We start from the raw sequence: 16,041 nt of genomic DNA on the forward strand, positions 1-16,041 counted from the left end.
GGCCACTTTGTGACCTTGGGGTAGAAAAAGCCTCGTTCCCTGATTACTTCCTGGGGCCTCTGTGTCAGGCCTGAGCTGTCCATCTTTCAGTGCCTTTTATGTGGGAGAATAAGGACCATTATGTTTATGCAGCTGTTCTTCTGTGATTTCCGTTCTGTGCCACTGAGTCTACTCTTAGGGGGAGAAACGAACAGTAGAACAAAAACCAAGAACCCGTGTTGTTAGAATGAGTTACAGGTGCCTTTTAGATCCCCATCCAGAGGGGTGGAATAGATAATTATATACACATGAAGGGAGCTTAGGGCTAATTCATTGATTAATTATTAACCCTGTTGCCACACAATAAGAAACGAGTCTCTTTTTCATGTCCTACAAATTACTTTCCTCATGAGCTTGCAAAGTCAAATAACAAGGACTGTCCTTCAAGAAATGTTCCAGACGAAATGTGTTTGTACCATAAGGACCATTACAAATCAACTGGTCACCCTGTGTGCATAGGTACAATGTCTGGGTAATTTCCATTCCACCCCTCCACACAGCACTGACCACGGAGCACCTGAACCCAGGTGGGGGTGAGGAGAAAAGGGCCAGAGGGCAACACAGGGGGGCACTATGGTGGGCTCTTCCTGGATTTTAGCAAATGCATGTTTCTCCATAGAGAAGGATGGGCATCAGTGAGAGGCGTGAGGTGTTTTATTGTTTTTAATTTAAATTTATTTATTTTTTTAATGTTTCTAGGTCTACAAGGGCTTTAGGGAGATGGCAAGCAATGTGATGTCTAGCCTTTTACATGAAAACATCTTTTTCTTGGTTACCCCTCTAGATAAAGGCCATCTGGAGTTTGAGCTTAATTCAATCATGTTTTAGTAGGCATCCAACAGAGTCTGAACTATTTTCAGAGATCTTTCAGACCACAGAAAGGCCCCAATTTATTACTGGGGTCCAGGGGAAATAAAATAGAAAGCAATAACTAAGATAAGTGGTCCATCAAAAGTTACACGTGCTAACAGGCCCACACAACACACACTAGCGCACAGATCTCTAAGACTGGCACGGAGAAACGCTGCACCCAGGTTTGCAGAAGCAGTTGTTTCTTTTCTTCTCTCCCTGAATTTAATTAGAAATGGAAATACGTAATACTAACACCAAGAACTACGTCTTTCTTCTCAAACTGGTTTGCAGATCCCTAGAAATCAGGATGTATTTTTTATATGTGCTGGAAACTGGAAACACATTTCATGTATTAATTCACTAAATCCTTCTATCAACGCCATGAGGCATGAGCTTGTATTACGCCCATTGTGTAGGTAAGGAAACTGAGACACAAGGGATTCAAATGACTGGTGTGAGAGCTGGGAATTCACACCCACAGGCTGGTCCCAGAGACCCTGAGGGCAGCCCCTGTGCTGGGCTCTTTCTTGACAGGACTCGGGAGGCTGAGAACTGATGAGGGTACGCTGCCCCATTTCCATCTGTATTAGTATCTTACAGCTGCAGTGACAAATCACCACAAATCTAGTGACTCTAAACAGCATGCATTTATTATCAGACAGTTCTAAGATCAGAAGTCCTAACATCAAGGTGTTGGCAGAGCTCCCTTCCTGCTGAGGGCTGTTGGGGAGAATCAGTTTCTTGCCTCTGGCAGCTCCTAAGTAAAGGCTGCCCAGTTCCCTGCCTCATGACCGCTGACGTGGTTTGGATCCATGTCCCTGCCCAAACCTCATGTAGAGTGGTTATACCTGATGTGTGTGTGTGGAGGTGGGGCCCGGTGGGAGGTGACTGGGTCATGGGGTGGATCCTCTATGAATGGTTTAGCACCATCGCCCCTGGTGCTGTCCTGGTGACCGTGAGTTCTCGTGAGATCTGATGATTTAAAAGTGTGCAGCGCCACCCGTCTTCCTCCTGCTCCAGCCACGGGAAGTGCCTGCTCTCCCTTTGCCTTCCACCATGACTGAAAGCTCCCCGAGGCCTCCCCAGGAGCCGAGCAAAAGCCACTCTGCTTCCTGTACAGCCTGCAGAACCATGAGCCAATGACACCTGTCTTCTTCATACATTACCCAGCCTCAGTATGTCTTCATAGCCATGCGACAATGGACTCATGTAGCCCCTTCTTCCATCTTTACTGCCAGCGGGACAGCGTCTTCAGGTCCCTCTGACCTCTGCGTGTCCTTGCATCGCCTATTGTTCTGGGACTCTGTCTCCCTAATATAAACATTTTGATTCTTGGGATGATCCCAGATGATCTCCTCACATAATCACCTGATGTGGTTTGGATCTGTGTCTCCACCCAAATCTCCTACCGCGTTGTTCTCCGCAGGGTTGGAGGCGGGGCCTGGTGGCAGGGGATTGGATCAGGGGGGCAGAGTTCTCGTCAATGGTTTAGCACCGTTCTCTCCATGCGTCCTCAGGAGAGTGAGTGTGTGAGTTCCTATGCGATCCGGTTAAGTGTGTAGCACCTCCACCCGCCTTTGACCCTGTTCCTGCCATGTAAGATACCTGCTTCCACTCCACCTTCTGCCATGAATCAAAGCTCCCTGAGGGCCCCCCAGGAGCAGAGGCTACCAGGCTTCCTGTGCAGCCTGCAGAACTGAGCGCCATTTAAACCTCTTTTCTTTGTAAATGACCCACCCTCAGTTATTTCTTTATAGCAGTGCAAGAACAGACTAATACGTCACCCCTACAAAATCCATTTGGCCATGTCAGTAACACCTCAACAGGTTCCGGGGATTAAGATGTGGACGTCTCTGGGGTGTCATTTTATATTTACCACATAATCTAAAGAATGTGTGTGTGGAGGGGGAGAAGAACGTGGAACTAACCTTACTAATCTGCCTTCCTGGCTTTTGCAAATCTGTTTACTGCAGGTCCAGAATGTGAATGTCTCACTTAGAAAGTCAAGCAGCAGCCACATGTAGTGACTCACGCCTGTAATATCAGTACTTTGGGAGGCCAAGGTGGGTGGATCACTTGAGGCCAGGAGTTCGAGTCCAGCCTGGCCAATATGGCGAAACCCTGTCTCTACTAAAAATACAAAAAATTATCCGGGCATGGTGATGTGTGCCTGTAATCCCAGCTACTTGAGTGGCTAAGGCATGAGAATCTCTTGAACCCAAGAGGCAGAGGTTGCATTGAGCTGGGCACCACTGCACTCCAACCTGGGTGACACAGCATGAGTCTGAGAAGGAAGGAAGGAAGGAAGGAAGGAAGGAAGGAAGGAAGGAAGGAAGGAAGGAAGGAAGGAAGAAGAGAAGGAAGTAAGGAAGGAAGGAGAGGAAGGAGAAAGAAAAGAAAGAAAAAGAGAGAGAAGAGAAAAAGAAAGAGAAAGAAAAAGAAGGAAGGAAGGAAGGAAGGAAGGAAGGAAGGAAGGAAGGAAGGAAGGAAGGAAAGTCAAGCAGCAAACGAAAGTGACAGGCTCCTCTCAACTCAGGGAGCATTTATTAAATCCCACAACACACATTTATCACAACATTGTGCAGTAAGTAGGTTCTTAGTAAAACATTGTGGGATTTAGAAATAAGAGTAATAGTTGACACTTGCATTGTCCTCCGTTTGTTCTAAGCACTGTTCTGCATATGTTAGCATGTTAGATTCACACAACTCCACACATTCTAGGAGGAAGGTGGGAAAAGCCTTCTCAGAGGGTGATGGTCTTCATATAGTGCTGAACTTCTGCCTCAGGTAAGGCTATTTATTCACTTTTTTCCTACTACCTTTAAGATATACAATCCATAGAATTAACTCCTGATAGGGCTTGACTTCTACCTTCAGCTTCCTTTGATGACTATTTCAATGGGAATAGGAGCAAACAATAAAATTGGACCTGAATAGTTTGAATTTATCAGCTGTCAATGAATAATTTCACTTACTAGCACTTGTGAAAGTTTAATTGTTCCTTTCAATTAAATTGTTCCTTTCAGCCTTTGGCTTTCATTAAGCAATCAACAAAGTCCTAGGTGCAGAGCCTGGGCAGAGGAGGGGGTAAGGCCACAAAACTAGTGCAGTGGCAAGGAAGTGGGGTTATTTTTGCAGCCTTATCACCTCCCCTGCCTGGGCTCCATGCCTAGGACTTCGTTGTCTATTTCTTCATGCCTGAGTGGAAAACACAGCCTGGTTCCTTGACTTGCTTTTGTTAACAGCATGCAGTAGAACCAGTGTCTTGTGTGCTATTCTAGACCAGCCAGCCCCCAGCCAACCAGGCATCTGACCACAGATATATGAGTGAGTCCAGTCACAACCAGCCAAGCATGACTTAGATCAGCAGAGCTGTAGACTCATGAGCAATCGTTATAGTAATTAATAAACCATCATAATAAATTACAATCAATAAAACATCATAATAAGCAAACTGTTTTCACTGTAAGTCATTAGGATTTAATGTGTTAGTTTTGTGATGCAATAACAGATAAAGAGAGGGTATCCTTGGGCGAGCTCCTCAAGCTGGGTCTAAATGAATCACAGAGGGCTGGCAATTTGTGTCAACACAACATTAGCTAGTTCTAATTCAGAGATCATAAGAAGATCTACAGTTATTACAAGTCAACTGAGTCCATATTTTAAAATTGAGACACTTTATAAAGAAATCCCAAGTTTGAGCTCTTTCCACAAAAAGATGAAATATCTGTTGATGCTAAGGGTGTGTTTTCCAAGGGCAGCCATGTGTGGAGCTATTGCCTGCTGCATCTGCCCTCACCTCCTCGATCCTCACTCTGGTTGTCAGGTGTGGTGTTGACAATGCAATATGGAATGTCAGGATTCTAACTCCTGGCTGATTTCATCCACTTAGGGTTGTGCATTCTGAATTGCCTTGTATTGAGTTCTGCTTCTGCCATTTTCTAGGTGTAATATCAGGTATATTGCTCACTCTCTTTGTGCCTCAGTTTCCTCACCTGTAATATGTGGGATATGAAGGTAACCTGCTTTAGAGGTGTGTTGTAAGGATCAAATCCATTGTGATGTGGAAAGTCATTTGGCTGGTGAATTAGTCTGTTCTCGCACTGCTATAAAGAATACCACCTGAGACTGGGTAATTTATAAAGAAAAGAGGTGGAATTGGCTCACAGTTCTGCATGGCTGGGGAGGCCTCAGGAAACTTACAATCATGGCAGAAGGGGAAGGGGAAGCAAGGCAGTCTACATGGTGGCAGGAGAGAGACAGAGCGTGAAGGAAGCCACACACTTTTAAACCATCAGATCTCCTGAGAACTCACTATCATGAGAACAGCATGGGGAAAATCATCCCCAAGATCCAATCACCTCCCGTCAGGTCCCTCCTTGGCATGTGGGGATTACAATTTGAGATGAGATTTGGGTGGGGACACAGGCAAACCCTATCAGCCAGTGCCTGACATCTTGAAAGATCTCTCTCAATGTTTGCTATACTTACGATAATAATTGTTTTTTCATGTTACCAGCTGGGCCCTGTAGCTACTGGAGTTTTCAACTCCTCGTCTCATTTCCTCTTTTTCTGCTTTGTTTCTCATTCTGTCCCTGCGTTGTGAACCTACCCCAGTAAAAAAGAAAGGACAGCAGTTTGGAAAATAGATTTGGGATATTTCGGATTTTTAATATACAGATTTTCACTTCTCTGTTGAGGTCCCCCATAGAGCCCGTAGCAGGAACTATCCCTGAGGCCATGTTGCCTTTAAGAAAAACCCATGCTACTATCTGCTGTGTATCCCTTGACCCACATGTCCTTGTTTCCCCAGTCCCGCACCTGTGGTAATGACTGTTTCATTTTTTATGTCTGCATATTTGAGCTCTTTAGAAAATATTCCACATGTAAGTGAGATGATGCCGGATTTGTCTTTCTGTGTTTGGATCTCACTTAGAATGATGTCCACCAGGTTCATTCATGTTGTGACACATGGCAGGATCTCCTTTTTTTTTTTTTTTTTTCTGAGATGGAGTCTCGCTCTGTCACCCAGGTTGGAGTGCAGTGGCATGATCTCAGCTCACTGCAACCTCCGCCTTCTGGGTTCAAGTGATTCTCTTGCCTCAGCCTCCTGAGTAGCTGGGACTACAGGCATGCACCACCATACCTGGCTAATTTTTGTATTTTTAGTGGAGACAGGGTTTCACCTTGTTGGCCAGGATGGTCTCGATCTTTTGACCTCATGAGCTGCCTGCCTCAGCCTCCCAAAGTGCTGGGATTACAGGTGTGAACCACCATGCCCAGCCGCTTTTTTAAAGGCTGAATACTATTCCATTCTCTCTCCCTACAGAACCACATTGTCTTTATCCATTCACCCGCTCGTGGGCATTCAGGTTGTTTCGGTGTCTTGGTTATTGTGACTATGTTACTAATGCTGCAGTGTAGGTCAAAGGATACAAATGAGCAGATATGCAGAATAAACAGGTCTAGAGGTCTAAGGTGCATTATGAGGACGAAAGTTAACAAAATTGTATTGGGGTTTTGTTAAATACATAGATTTTAGCTGCTCTTGTCACAAAAAAGGAACCATGTGAGATGACAGTTATGTCAATCTGCTTCACCACAGTAATTGTTTTCTTTTCTTTTTCTTTTTTATTTCTTTTGCATTTTTTTCTTACCATTTTTACCATCTATATGTACCCCAAAATATCACATTGTAAACCTCAAATATATGAAACAAAATTTGCTAATTTAATAAAAGCCCATCTGTGTAGCTGCTTTCAAGCAACACAATACAATATTTACTTGGCAGAAAATATTAAAATCAAAGATGTGATAACCTGTGACTTGGCATCACTCTTCCTATAGGCTGCCCTAGAGCAGCCTCCTCATGTCGGGCATTACATGGATGGTCACAGCAGCATTGTACATATATGATTACTTTAAAACATCAATTTACTTTTAAAAAGTTACCACTTATCAAAATTGACATGTTAGCTCTGTATAGTTCCATGAAATTTACACAGGTATAGATTGGTGTAACTGGCACCACCATCAGGGCACTGGAAATTTCCTCACATTAACCCTTCATAGTAACATACTCCTTCCCCACCCCTTACCTCTGGCCCTTGTCATATGTTCTACGTCACTATAATTTTTTTTTTTTTAGGATATCACAGAAATAGAATCATAAGGTACATAACCTTTGGAGATTGTCTATTATTATTTTTCACAGTGCAAAACTTGAACTAACTGAAAAGGACACCAATAAGTGAATAGTTACATAAAACAGTCTATAAACATCCTGTGAAGTGCCATATGCCAGTTAAAATAGCATAAAATAGGATGAGTACCAGCCAGAAGGACCAGGAGCAGGATTGGGTATCATTTATTCTTTATTTTTGAGGATCTTTCTTTTCCCTCTGGAGACATCTGAGCTCACAATCTGGGACAATGTGGTGGAATCCTTTTTTTTTTTTTTTTTTTCTTTTCAGATTTTGGCTTGTTGTGGTAGCTGAAGGAGCTCAGAAAGGAAGAGTTTTGGAAATTTAAGGAGCTCCTCAAACAAGAACCTTTGACATCTGAACTCAAGTCAATCACCTGGCCTGAGCTAAAGAAGCCTTCCAAAGAAGATGTAGCAAAGCTGTTGGACAAACATTATCCAGGAGAACAGGCATGGAAGGTGACACTGAACCTATTTCTACAGATCAGTAGGAAAGATCTCTGGACGAAGGCTCAGGAAGAGATGAGAAATAAGCTCAACCCATATAGAAAGCACATGAAAGAAAAAATTCAACTTGTATGGGAAAGGGAAACCTGTGTTCATGTCCCTGAGCATTTCTACAAAGAAATCATGAAAAGTGAGTCCAAGTATTGAATGATGCATATGCTGCTGAAGCTAGACTACTCACTGTGGTCCTGGAAGGCTCTGATGGAATTGGAAAAACAACCCTTTTAAGAAAAGTAATGGGCCAGGTGCAGTGGCTCACGCCTGTAATCCCAGCACTTTGGGAGGCCGAGGCAGGCGGATCACCTGAGGTCAGGAGTTCAAGACCAGCCTGGCCAACATGGTGAAACCCCGTCTCTACTAAAAATACAAAAATTAGCTGGGCATGCTGGTGCATGCCTATAATTCCAACTACTTGGGAGGCTGAGGCAGGAGAATCACTTGAACCTGGGAGGCAGAGGTTGCACTGAGCTGACATCGCACCATTGCACTGCAACCTGGATGACAGAACAAGACTCAGTCTCAAAAAAAAAAAAAAAAAAAAAAGTGATGTTGGACTGGGCAGAGGGAAACTTATGTTATGGAAGGATAGATTCACATTTGTTTTTTTCCTTAATGTCTGTGAAACGAACGGTATCACAGAGACCAGCTTACTGGAGCTCCTCTCTAGGGACTGGGACTGGCCTGAGTCTCCAGAAAAGATCAAAGACTTTTTTTCCCAGCCAGAGCAAATTCTGTTCATCATGGATGGCTTTGAGCAACTGAAGTTTGACTTGGAACTTAAAGCTGACTTGTATGATGACTGGAGGCAGCAGCAGCCAACACAAATTATCCTGAGCAGTTTGTTGCAAAAAAAAGATGATTCCAGAATCCTCTCTGCTTATTGCATTAGGAAAAGTGGGTATGCAAAAAAAAAAAAAAAAAAAAAAAAAAAAAAAAAAAAAACTATTTTATGGTGTAGCATCCAAAACTCATAAAGCTCCCAGGATTCACTGAACTTGAAAGGAAGCTGTATTTCTCCTACTTCTTCAGCGAGAAGAATAAAGTCTTGAAAGCCTTTAATTTTGTGAGAGATACTGGACCGCTGTTTATCTTGTGCCATAATCCCTTTATATGCTGGTTGGTCTGTACTTGTATGAAATGGTGGCTAGAAAGGGGAGAAGACCTTGAAATAAACTCCCAAAATACCACCTCTTTATATACATCATTTTAAACAAATGTATTTAAAGCAGGAAGTCAGGGAATGTGGACACATACACTTGTATTTTGCCATGGGATCTCTGGAGGAATGGGTTATCTGAGTCTGAGGGCTTAATGTGGGCAGGTATGAAACTTCTCCAAAGGAGAGGTAACTGTTTTACCTTCATCCATATATGTATCCAAGAGTTTTGTGCTGCCATGTTTTATTTGCTCAAACGACCCAAAGATGATCCTAACCCAACCATTGGAAGCATAATCCAGCTTGTAAGAGCCAGGGTGGCTCAGCCTTAAACCCACTTGACCCAGGTGGGGGTATTCGTGTTTGGAAATTCAACAGAAGAAATCATCAGCTTGCTGGAGACATCCTTGGGTTTTCCATTGTCAAAAGACCTAAAGCAAGAAATAACCCAGTGCCTTAAAAGTTTAAGTCAATGTGAAGCTGATAGGGAAGCGATAGGTTTCCAGGAATTATTCTGTGGTTTATTTGCAACTCAGGAAAAAGAATTTGTAACACAAGTGATAAATTTCTTTGAAGAAGTTTTCATTTATATTGGTAACATAGAACATTTGGTAGTATCTTCAGTCTGCCTGAAGCATTGTCAGAATTTAACTATACTTCACATGTGTGTAGAGAATATTTTCCAGATTTCTCAGGATGCGTCTCAGATCACAATGACAAGCTCGTTTACTGGTGGGAGCTTTGCTTAATGTTCATTACCAACAAGAACTTCCAGACGTTAGACATGGAAAACAGTAGGCTTGGTGATGCCTCCCTGGCAATTCTTGGCAAAGTGCTGGCTCAGCCTGCTTGTAAGCTCCAAAAACTCACATTTACTTGTATGCCTAACTTTGGGAATGATTCAGAATTATTTAAGGCAGTTCTTCATGACCCTCATATGAAATTTCTGAGCCCGTATGGCACTAGCCTCTCCCATACTGATGTCAGGCACCTGTGTGAGACATTGAAGCATGCAACATGCAAGATAGAAGAGCTGATACTGGCATCTCCCATGAAGGTTGTGAAGACATCGCCTCTGTCCTGGCCTGCAACAGCAAGCTGACACATCTCTCCTTGGTAGAAAATCCCGCAAAGGACGAAAGAATGATGTTGCTGTGCCCTGGCGACACTGATGTTGATGTGCTGCTGTCTCACCTGTGTCTCGTCCTCCTCCTTTTATGGGATAAATCCCTATCCCTCCTTGATCTGGGATCAAATTTCCTGGAAGATAATGGCGCGGCATCTCTGTGTGAAGCGCTGAAGCACACAGACTGCAACATACAGGAATTGTGGTTGATGGGCTGTTTCCTTACTTCTGTTTCCCTAAGGACATTGCTGCTGTTCTTATTTGCAATGAAACACTGAAGACCCTGAAACTTGGGCATGATGAAATAGGAGGTGCTGGTGTCAAACAGTTATGTGACGCCATCCTCACTTTAGAGTGTCTTGCAATGCAAACGTGGCCAATCACCCATGCCTACTGTGGCACTCACTGCCTGCAAAACATGGAGGAGCCTGAACCTCAACTGGGTTACCTTGGACCCTGATGTGGTGGCGGTGCTGTGTGAGGCTTTGAGCCACCCGGACTGTGCCCCCTGTGGATGCTTGGTGTCACTGTAGCTAAAAGGAAACTTAACCATCTTCCCTACTTCCGAAGATTTAAGGCTGCACAAATGTGCCTTTGATGAAGAAACTCAGAAGAGGCTGATGTCTGTGGAAGAAAAAATTCCCGACCTGACCAATTCACATAAACCTTGGACCGACGAGGAATACAAGATCAGGGGTGTGCTTCTCTGATGGAGAGCACCCTGAAGTAATCTTCTCACAAAGGCTTTCCTTGGTCAGTGGGCACTTCTCCTCCTGGCACCTCTGTCCTGTAATTGCACATCATGGCAGCAGGTCTGTGATTTCAGGGCTACTCCCTGACGGTGTTCTAGCAATATAATTATGGAGAGTGATTCAGTGTGTATGTGCTGATTGTCTTTGCCTCGGTTCTATATGCCCTTATCTTTAGAAATCCCATCCTACCTTGCAATATTTGAAAGAACAAGTACATTAAATGAGTGCTAAACACACTGGAAAGCTCGGCTTTATTTTTTTAATGGGTGTCTTGGTGTGTAAGAGCACGCCTTTGCAGGCACCGCAATTCTCTGATACTTCTGACGTAGAAGTGACGATAGAATCAATGTGTCTATAGTTTGTATTGCTAGCACTCAAAGTTTCTGTTTCTAGTTTGTCCAGATATAGATTTGATCGGTTTTCTTGTCCAATTAAAAAAAGCATTTCCAAATCTTTACTTATCCTTTCATATATGACACTCCAATAGATTATTTTCTAAGAATTCAGTATTACTCAAATGTATCTACACTGTTTTTGTATATTTTAAAATATTAAACACCTCACTGCCATAATTTTTTTTAAACAAACCAAATAGCATAAAGTAGACCTATATGTACTAACATAGAATTCCATGACATACTGTTGTATGAAAAGTCTCTAGCAGTGGCCAGGTGCAATGGATCACACCTGTAATCCTAATACTTTGGTAGGCTGAAGTGGGCCGATAGCGTGATCCTTGAAGTTCAAGACCATCCTTGAAGTTCAAGACCAGCCTGGACAATATACAGAGATACTGCCTCTACAAAAATACAAAAATTAGCCAGGCATGGTGGCACTCGCCTGTAACCCCAGCTACTCAGGAGGCTGAGGTGGGAGGATCACCTGAGCCTGGGAGGTCAAGGTTACAGTGAGCCAAGATCCTGCCACTGTACTCCAGGCTTGGTGATAGAGAAAGACTCTGTCTCAAAAAAAAAAAAAAAAAAAAAAAAAAATTCACCAACATATATATTCAGTATGTTATCATTTATGTTATTTCCTTCTTCTTTATGTAGGCTCCATACAAATTTATAGGGAAAGGAAAGCACCAAGTAGTTAGAAATGGTTACCTGACAAGGCTCAAGCATTCTTTGTTCATCCCTAAACCTCATTCCTGAAATCCCCCAATCCTCAGACCCACCCCCAGCCCTGGGACTGTGTTATCAATGTTGTCCTAGTGATACAGAAGGGCTGGGCTCCCAGCTAAGCTCTACCCTCAAGCCTGGAACCTCTACCCTAAGTAAAAACAGTTGACCCTCATACAGAAGGGCTGGGTTCCCAGCTAAGCTCCACCCTCAAGCCTGGAACCTCTACCCTAAGTAAAAACAGTTGACCCTTATACAGAAGGGCTGGGCTCCCGGCTAAACTCCACCCTCAAGCCTGGAACCTCTACCCTAAGTAAAAACAGTTGACCCTTATACAGAGGGGCTGGGCTCCCAGTTGAACTCTACCCTCAAGCCTGGAACCTCTACCCTAAGTAAAAACAGTTGACCCTTATACAGAAGGGCTGGGCTCCCGGCTAAACTCCACCCTCAAGCCTGGAACCTCTACCCTAAGTAAAAACAGTTGACCCTTATACAGAGGGGCTGGGCTCCCAGTTGAACTCTACCCTCAAGCCTGGAACCTCTACCCTAAGTAAAAACAGTTGACCCTTATACAGAAGGGCTGGGCTCCCAGTTGAACTCTACCCTCAAGCCTGGAACCTCTACCCTAAGTAAAAACAGTTTACCCTTATACAGAAGGGCTGGGCTCCCAGCTAAACTCCACCCTCAAGCCTGGACCCTCAGCCCTAAGTGAAAGCAGCTGATCCCATTCCAAATGACTGCCTTTTTGGCCCACTCTGCCCCCTGTCCTGTGCCCACAAAAGCCAGACCAGCGGGCAGGAAAAAAAGAAGGGAGCAACACAAGCTGCTGATGGACCAGGATGGAAGCGGCTGAGTGGGGAGCCGAGAAACTGCAATTGAGCCAGGGAGAACTTCAGATGGTGCAGCTTTGGAGGGGAGCCCAGCCAGAGATGGCTGGGCTTCAGGGAAAGATTACCTTCTTCCTGCACCATCTCCTTTCCAGCTCCCTTCCACTGAGAGCCACTTCCACTGTTCAGTAAAGCCTTCCACATTCATCATCTTTCAAACAGTTCATGTGACTTGGTTCTTCCTGAACACCCAACAAAAACTGTGTCAAAAAGGGAAGGTACAGGAGTCTGTCACCCTCACTCTTCACTGAGCTGTTAACATTTAGCTGTCCACAGACTGCAGGCTGAGTGAAATGAACCACTCCGGAAGGGTCAAGGTCAAGGGAAAAATCCCGTCTCAATAGAGTCTTCAACCTGCTCCCCAAGGGTCCCTGATCCTGGAGTACACTCCATTGGGAAGGTCCCCCCGACACTGAATAGGGCTGAGCTGGGTCACCAATAGGGTATTATAAATAGTGCGTGACATCCAGGGCCACACACTCTCTCCTCTCTCTCTCTTGCATCACTTGCTTTGGGGGAAACCAGCTGCCACGTTGAAAGGACTCTCAAACAGACCAGTGGAGAGACCCATGTGATGGAGAGCTGAGACCTGCCCACAGTCAGGAACAGAGGCCTCCTTCCAGCAGTCTGTGAGTGACCCATCTTAGAAGTGGCTGCCGAACCCCAGTTGAACCAATAGTGCAGCCCTGGCCAACACCTTGATGGCAACCATGAGGAGTCCTGAGCTAGACCAATGCCTACGCCAGTACCAATTTTTGAGCTACAGCAACTGTGTGCCATAATAAGTGTGTGTTGTTGTTTCAGGCTGCTAAGCTTTGGAATAACTTGCTGTGTGGATGTATCAGTTATCTATTGCTGTGTAACAAATCACCCCCAAACATAGCAGCTGAACACAACTAACATTCAGTCTCTCACAGGTTCTGTAGGTAAGAAGCATTGGAGCAGCTTCGTCAAGTTGCTCTGGCTCAGGGCCTCTCATGATGCTGGCCAGGGGTAAAGTCATCTCAAGGCTTGATGTGGAGAGGGTTGGCTTCCAAGCTCTTTCACGTGGCTGTCAATGAGCCTCAGGCCTCTGTCACCTGGGCCTCTCCATGGGGCTGTTTTGTGATGTGGCTCCTGACTCCCTCTAGAACAAGTAATCACACACACACACACACACACACACACACACAGAGAGAGAGAGAGAGAGAGAGCACACCTGTCACCTGAAGGAGCATGTTCAGGCTACCATATCAAGATACCATGGACTGTGTGGCTTACACAACAGGAAATCTATTTTCTCCCAGTTCTGGAAGCTAGAAGTCTAAGGTCAAGGTCCAAGAGTGTTGGTGTCTAGTGAGGATTCTCCTCCTGGCCTGTAGATAGCTGCCTTCTCTCTGTGTCCTCACATAGTAAAGAGAGAGAGAAAGCTCTGGTGTTGCCTTCCTTCTTTCTTTCTTTTTGTAAAGAGTCTTGCTCTGTTGCCCAGTCTGGAGTGCAGTGGCACAATCATGGCTCACTGCAGCCTCAACCTCCAAGTCTCAAGAGATCCTCTGGCCTCAGCCTCCCAGGCAGTTGGGACTACAGGTGTACACCAGCATGCCTGGCTAATTTTTGTTTTTTTGTTTTGTTTTGTTTTTTGTAGAACTGGGGCTTCACTGTGTTGCCCAGGCTGCTCTCAAACTCCTGGGCTCATGTGATCCTCCCACCTTGGCCTCCCAAAATGCTGGGATTACAAGCATGAGCCTCTGCACCCAGCCATAATTTTTTAAAAAGTATTTTTAGCAGATGGGGGCTCACTATGTTGCCCAGCCTGGTCTCCAACTCCTGAGCTCAAGTAATCCTCCCACCTTAACTTCCCAAAGTGTTGGGATTACAGAAGTAAGCCACAGTGCCTAGCTTCTCTTCTTATAAGGACACAGTTCTAGCAGAGTATGGGTCTACCCTTATGACCTCATTGAACCTTAATGAACTCTGTAAAGGTCCTATTTCCAAATGCATTCACATTGGGGGTTAGGGGTTTAACAGTAAATTGTAAAGGGACACATTTCACCTCACATTGCTACCCAAGGTGGGAGTTACAGTCTTTTTATGACCCAACATTGGAAGTGACATTTCATCGCATGTGCCATGTTCCATTTATTAGAAGTAAGTCCAGCTCACATGTGAGGAGAGGGGATTACACAAGAGCATGAATGCCAGGAGGCAGGCATTGGTGGGGGCATTGTAGAGGCTGCCTAGTACATTAGCAGATAACCAGCAGAAATGGCACAAAACATGTTTCTGCAGTCAACTTCATTTCAGTCTTTTAGAAGCATTCAAAAATGTACTGTGGTTTAGAAAATAGCAGTTCTTTCTTTTTAAATTTAATCTGTGTAATAAACAATATATTCACATGGTACAAAAATAATCCTTCCCCTTCCTCTCTTCACCCCCAAAGAGGCCATTACATTTATCCATTATTTGTGTATTATTACATGGTATCTTTATGCGAACACATGCAAATACAATGTGTATTCTTATTTTCCACACTTTTTAACATAAATAGTTGCCTGCTGTAATACCGTATTGCGACTTGCTTTTTGTCATTGAAATGTATCTCTTTCTACATCAGTACACAGTTTTCTCATTCCTCTTTTTCAGATGTGCTGCATTGCATTATTTATTCTGGTGGATAGTATAATGTAATTTATTCAATCAGTCTCCTACTGATAGACATATGAGTTACTTTCGATCTTTTTCTATTACACAAAAAAGCTGCAATGAATATTGTTATGCACAGGCATTCTCACATGGACAAGTATTTGGATGGGATAAATTTACAGACATAGGACAAATGGGTCGAATGTATTTGTACTTGTAATTTTAATGGATATTGCCAAATTAAATTGGTTCACATTTTTGCCAGCTGTATGTGAGAGACCTAGGGCCCCCACAGCCTTGACGATGCAGTGTGTTACTGTGCTTTGGGATTTGTTCCAATCTCCTAGGTTAAAAAAATGGTATCTCAATATACTCTTATACTTGTGATATTGTAAAGTCAGGTTGGACCCTTTTTTCATATGTTTAAGAGTAATTTTTTTTTCCTTTCTGTGTACTGTCTATTCATGTGAAAATGACATTTCCAAGTTTCCTTGTTTTGTTTTGTTTTGTTTCATACCAGGTCCTTAACTAGAGTTTCTTGGCCTTCATCTTTACCTCCAATACTGTGGCCCCCAAGACTACCCCCAGGCTCAGTGGCTTCCTAGAAGGCCCACGACTGAGCAAAGCAGGTATGCTCACAGCGACAGTTTATTACAGTGAAAGTGTGCAGACTGAACCCAGCATATGGAAGCAGTGCACGGGGGGGGCCCAGGAGAGTTCCAGTTGTCCTCTCTCACTGGAGTCACAGGCACAGCACTTACTGCCCCCAGCCATGAA

At 44.1% G+C, this 16,041-nt stretch overlaps 1 pseudogene; it reads left to right on the top strand.

The window, feature by feature from the left end:
* The first annotated feature begins 7,360 nt into the window (after positions 1 to 7,360).
* On the top strand, positions 7,361 to 15,649 carry LOC102127001 (NACHT, LRR and PYD domains-containing protein 9-like; annotated as a pseudogene).
* The last annotated feature ends 392 nt before the right edge of the window (positions 15,650 to 16,041 follow it).

Source organism: Macaca fascicularis, chromosome 11, assembly GCF_037993035.2.
Source record: "Macaca fascicularis isolate 582-1 chromosome 11, T2T-MFA8v1.1".
NCBI classification, from domain to species: Eukaryota; Metazoa; Chordata; class Mammalia; order Primates; family Cercopithecidae; genus Macaca; species Macaca fascicularis.